This window comes from Monodelphis domestica, chromosome 1, assembly GCF_027887165.1.
Source record: "Monodelphis domestica isolate mMonDom1 chromosome 1, mMonDom1.pri, whole genome shotgun sequence".
NCBI classification, from domain to species: domain Eukaryota; kingdom Metazoa; phylum Chordata; class Mammalia; order Didelphimorphia; family Didelphidae; genus Monodelphis; species Monodelphis domestica.
In genome coordinates this window covers 678,303,885-678,309,853 of record NC_077227.1, presented here as the reverse complement: position 1 = coordinate 678,309,853, position 5,969 = coordinate 678,303,885, and the positions used below count along the sequence as shown (strand labels likewise).

The 5,969-nt window shown below is 38.9% G+C and overlaps 1 long non-coding RNA gene across 1 annotated transcript; it reads left to right on the top strand.

The window, feature by feature from the left end:
• Positions 1–288: 288 nt before the first annotated feature.
• Positions 289–3,785, top strand: LOC130453935 (uncharacterized). Its single transcript, XR_008911611.1, has 2 exons — positions 289–376; positions 3,406–3,785. It is a non-coding gene; the product is annotated as an uncharacterized LOC130453935 (long non-coding RNA).
• Positions 3,786–5,969: the final 2,184 nt, after the last annotated feature.

The window sequence follows — 5,969 nt, the reverse complement described above, 5'->3', positions numbered from 1 at the left end:
TAGATGAAAACTGGTGGAAGGATGCTTAGCCTAAAAATGGGGGTAAAAATTTCCTCAGGGGAGAAATTATACCTGTCTTCAAATATCTGAAGGATTTTCATGTGGAAAAAGGGATCAGACGTTCTTTTTAGTCACAGAGGACAGAACCAGGAGAGTAGGTGCAAGTGAGGCTTAATATGTCAAAAAGTAGATTGGGATCCCTGAAGATGTAATGGGTTCCTTCTGTATTAGAGAGGGAAATTAGTGAGAGATAATAAGGGAAATCAAAAGATGTTACACCAGGAAGTAGTGTGAAGGAAGGAAGCTGATTTCAGTCCACCTCCTTCACTTCCTTTTCTCCTCACTAAGCAACCTAATGAAGTTTGCCTCACAGATGGTGAGTCAGTTCCTCCTTCTAATTACAACAACCTACAGAACAGTTTCTTTAGCTTTAAAAAGATCTATTTTCTTGGGGAAAGAAATAAGGGGGAAACTGGGAGAGACAGAACAGAGTTTTTCCCTAATTCTAGTTATATCACTTGTTGAAGACTTTGGTGTAAGTCTCTACAAAAAGGAATAAAATTTCTTCCCCTAAGGGAAAACAGCAGTAACCCTGCTGAGGTCTTTTCTGAGCAAGACTTTCTTTTTTCTTCAGCTCAAGTTTGATGTAGAAAGAAGATGATGTAGAGAGAAGATGAAGTGGTGTGTCTTCAGACCACTCCCAACCAGAAGAAGTGAAGAAGTGAGCTTGAGTCCAACTGTCTCCTTCCTCAAGCTTCCATAGAATTCTCTTTCTCTCTCTCTCCTCCCCCATGAGTCTGGGTCTGATTCCATGTGTTCTTGAGCTCTTCTTGCTTTGCATGTCATTTCTTCTGTCTGTGCCCATTTCTTTCAATCACACTTCTCTTTGGGTGTCTTCAAACTAAAATTAGATGAATGGTAGTACCTAAGTGGCTCAGTGGATAAAAAGCCAGGGCCAGAGTTGGGAGGTCTTGAGTATAAATTTGGCCTCCGACTCTTCCTTGCTGTATGATACTGGTAAGTCACTTAACCCTCATTACCCAGCCCTTAACAGTTTTCTTGCCTTGGAACTGAAACTTAGTATAGATTCTAAGATGAAAGGTAAGGGTTTAAAAAAATTTAGATGAACAATGTCAAGAATAATCTAGAGAAGGTTTTCTTCGGGTACAAGTTGAACTGGATATCTTTGAGCTCCCATCAAACTCATACATTCCTTGATTGTGTCTCTGATATAAGGCCCCTCCTAAGATTCACTCCTTCATTCTGCTCTCGACTCAGTGCCTGACTCTCTGGACTTTTTCCACTATTTCCTGATTGTCTTCTTACTCAGGAAGATCCTTCTGCACTTTTGGCTCTTTCTTCTGGGTGTTTCCTTCTAGAATCTCTTTAAAAGAAGGGCCCAGGACACTTATGTTTACTCCATCTTTCCTCTCTGGGCTCTGCTTCTCATTCTCCAGACTTCTTTCTCCATCATGCCTCAACAGCTTTCTCATCCTGGAAGATCTCGCCCCTGAAGCCCCTTCCTCAGATTGGTCCATTCCTCCTAAAACCTCCATTTTAAGAAAGGCTTAGTCAGCCATTTTCACTCTTTATCCTACTCTTGGTCCCTTTTGGCTTCCTTTTATATGTTTTCTTCCTCCATTATAATGCAAATTCCTTGAGGAAACAAGCTTTAACTTTCTTTTTGCTTCTTTTTGTATTCCTACTATTTAAACCCAGCACCTGGCACTTTAATAAATATTTGTTGATTTGATTCTCAATCTTTCCCACCTTTCCAAAGACAGGCAGGACCAGATAAAGTTTGCCCTCTGCTGGAAAAGGCATTAGGTCCTTAAGGTCACTTCTTCATTATTAGGAGCCTAGAGATGGGATAGAATAGGGAACCTTTTTTGGGAGTGGGGATCCAGACCAGTGATCTCAGTATTGTTGGGAATTCCAAGTGGAGAAATTCCCTCTACTTTAATAGTTTGACAACTGTGCTATGATTTATAGCTTTAGAGAGCTGCCTGGCTCATTGAAAGATAAAATGATTTGCAGTCAATAAAAGTGATTTTTGTAGGCAACACTGACAATTGGAGGATTAAGAAAGGCCTTATATGTATTGAGTTCACATTTTGAAACTGTGAAAGGAACTAGCATCTCCAAGTGAAGGAGATGAAGGGGGGAGTATTCTAGGGATAGGAAACTCAATGGCAAGAGAGGCATGGAACAGCACAGGCCAGTTTGACCAGAATTCGGACTGTGTAGTGGGAAGTAATTTGAAATCAATTTGGACTGATGGGTTGGAACCTGCCTTTAAAAGGCTTTAGATGCCTAACAGCAGAGTTCTATACTTTATCCCTGAGGAAGTACGGAGCCACTGAATCTTCTTTAGCAAGAGAATAACAAAGTCACCCTTGTGCTTTAGAAATATCAATTTAGCATCCATGTCAAGGTTGGATTGGGAACATATAATGTAATATGGTATATAGTGTCTAATAACTTATATAGAGAGCTTTATGGTTTATAAAATGTTATCATAGCTATTACCTCACAACAGAATCCTCACAATAGAACAGAAGTTATTATTCCTCTTTTACAAATGAAAAAAATAATTTTTCCAAAATATAATATACTCTCTCTCTATGTTTATATATAATATATAATATAATGTGACATATATAAATATATGTATGTATGCTAGCTATTGTTATTATTATCAATCAAACAACATCTTTATGGGAACTTCATCATTGCTTGCATTATATTAGGTTGCTTAAGGTAGTAGTCCATTAACAACCATTTATTAAGCATTTACTATGTGCCAAGCACTGTGCCACTTTACATGTGTTATTAATGGATTTAAGTTAAAAAGTGGAAACATTTTATGATAATAGGGGCAAAGAATGAGAGTACAAAGTTAGGAAGACCTGACTATTAGTCAGCCTCTGACACTCACTAGCTGTATGACCCCAGACAAGTCATGTAATTTCTTAACACCCTAGCCTATAAATCACAGATGAATTTCCAATCTGCACTGGTAGAGAGATTTTCCTCATGGGTGTGTGTGTTTGGGGGGGGGGGGGTTACCTCCTAATGAAATCACAAGTCTAGACCAAAAAAAGGGGGTTGAGGATAAAGTTTGGGGGTGAGATTTAGCCTTAACAATGGATTTGTTTTCCTTCCATCAACAAAATAGGCCTGATAATAAACTCTGAGCTCTTTACCCAGTGTTAGCATCTTAATCACATCTGATTAAGCTTTCTCATCTGATTTTATACACAGTAAAATGAAAATTGCTTATATGGAATATTTTTAATTAAATAGAACAAAGCAATTACACTTTTAATAAAAGAAATTGATGTGATACTTGTGAATACTGCAGAGGCGATAATTTTTCTTTTGAATCCTATTTTTATTTTGAAGGGCAATATAATATGCTGGAAAGAGGACTAGATTTGGAGTCAGAGATCTTGGATTTGAATCCTGGTTCTGCATGACATTAGACAAGATATTTATCTTCTCTAGACCCTGAATTCTCCATCTGTTAAATGAAAGAATTGGACTAAGAAACTTCTATCTCCAAATTCTATGATTCTATGATGATACTGAAAAACCCATTAAAGGAATCAGAAAAGAAAATGGAGAAGGAGCTATTAGAGAAAGAGGACAAAAGCAAGTGACAGCAGGGTCACACAATCAGAAGAGGAGGGACACTTAAAAAGAATATTCAGAGATATTCAGAAGTGTCAGAATATACAGACATCAAGGAGAATGGATTAAAATTATAATAATGGTTTTCCATATGTATGCTGTATTTTACAGTTAATGCTTTCTTCCCAACCTTGTACTGATGTTTTCTCATGGCAAAGAGGTCACTCTTGAGTCTCAAAGTTTATCCTAGCAAAGTGTAAGCTCTGGCAGGGTTAATAGGTTATAAAATCTTTTTGTACTGTCCTACTGGTGTGTGTGTTATCCAAGGATAAACTGACCTAAGTATAGAGTCTCATCATCAGAAAGTTCAGTTCAGTTCAAATCAGCAAACAATTATTAGGCACCAGTATACCAGGTGCAGAGGATTTGAGAAAGAAAAATTCCTGCCCTACAGAAACTGACTCTCTACTAGAGTAGGGGTGGAGGGAACAAAATGGGTTCATCAATATAAAAAAAAATACTTGATAGAGTGTGATAGGGCTATAGAGAGATCTGGGGGTGGGGGGGAAGCCAAGGGAAATTTAGAGGTACTCAAGGTCACTTAGGCAATATGGAATAGTTTTTATTTTGTAGAGTGCTTCTGTTGGCACATGTGCCAGAGCTGGGGTTGGGGGAGCTGTTGTATTCTCCCTCTTCCCAGTACCTGAGGATGTTTTTTGCATGCCTCTCCCTTCTGTCTACCTGCCCAAGGCAAGGACGTACTCTCTCCACTCTCTGGGGTAATGGGGAATGGGGAGACTCACAGGCAGCTTGAAGTTGTAGTTTGGCTGTGTGAACTCAAAAATCTTTATCAGCACTGTTCTATACTTTCAACTAAGTGAGTCAAGGAAGGCTTCATGATCTTGGTCCAGAATGGGAAAAAAATAGTTCAATAGAAAGAGAAGAGGGAGAAATGTACTATAGGTTTGGAGACTTGTGTGTGTGTGTGTGTGTGTGTGTGTGTGAATGTTTAGTGGTAGTATAATCTAGGATAAGAATAGGGAGCAAATAGTCATCGAAATGGTTTAGAGACCAGAAATATGATCTACATACAGGGAAATAATGAGAAATAAGACCAGAAAGGCCTGGGAGCCAAATTGTGTCTGACCTTAACAGCCAGTCAAAGCACTCTTTAGTTTATCCTTAGAGACATTGTGATTTGTCAGTAGTCACAAAGCTAGTGTCAAAGAAGAGATCAAACTTAGGTCTTCCTGGCACCAAGGTCTTGCATGCCAAGCAGTACAGATTCCATACTGTACATAAGAACATCCAGCTGAAAATGTCCCATAGGCAGTCAGCAGAGCCAGACTGGGGTTTAGGAGAGATTAGGGCTGGATTGATACCTTTGGATAAGGTAATAAAGAAAGAATGTTGAGAGAAGTCCAAGACTTAGTCTAGGGAGACACACAAGCTTGAGGAGAAAATAAGGCAGGTGATGCACGGTTGTCATGTGATGATGACTAAATAGCTGCATTTTATAACAATAATTATGGTACAGGTTTATATATGTATGTAGTAGAAAGAGTACTAGATGTTGATTCAGGGGAGATCTGGCTCCAAATTCCACCTTCTTCACTTACTAACCATGTAATTAAAGTGAGGCTAATAAAATACATGATGCACTTCCCTGGATTTTGGTGAGGATTAAATGATATTCATATAAGTAAAGCACTTATGTAAGTCTTGAAGTGGTTGAGATTGGTTCTGAATCTTTTTTATTGATCCTCTCTGTAATTAATTGATTTTGGAATGAACTTACCCATAAAATAGAAGAGGATAGCAGAATGGACTAAAAAAGAATTCCACAATATGTTTTCTAGAAGTTATACATTTAAAGCTGAGAGATACACACAGAGTAAAAGTAAAGGACTGGAACACAATCTATTATGCTTCAGCTAAAGTTTAAAAAAGTAGGAATAGCAATTAGGATCTCAAACAAAGCAAAAGTAAAAAGGATCTAATTAAAAGAAATAAGGAAGGAAATTATATCTCAATAAAAAGTACCATGTATGACTTCCGGTCAAGATGGTGGCTTAGAAGGAGCAAAAGTTCAGACCTCTGAAAACCCATCCTTACCGATCACAAACTGAATGCTCCCAGGGGACTGAAATTCAAACTTAACAACAGGACAGAGCCGGGGAACCCTCCTTCTGGACTCAAATCAAAAGGTACGCTCCCCCCCCCCAAAAGCCTGAATCCTAGAACACTCGGGTCTAAGGGGAAGGAAGAAGGAAGGTCCCAGGACCCCTCCCCCAACCCAGAGCGCTGAGCCCGCAGCAGCAGCGGGAACCTCAGGG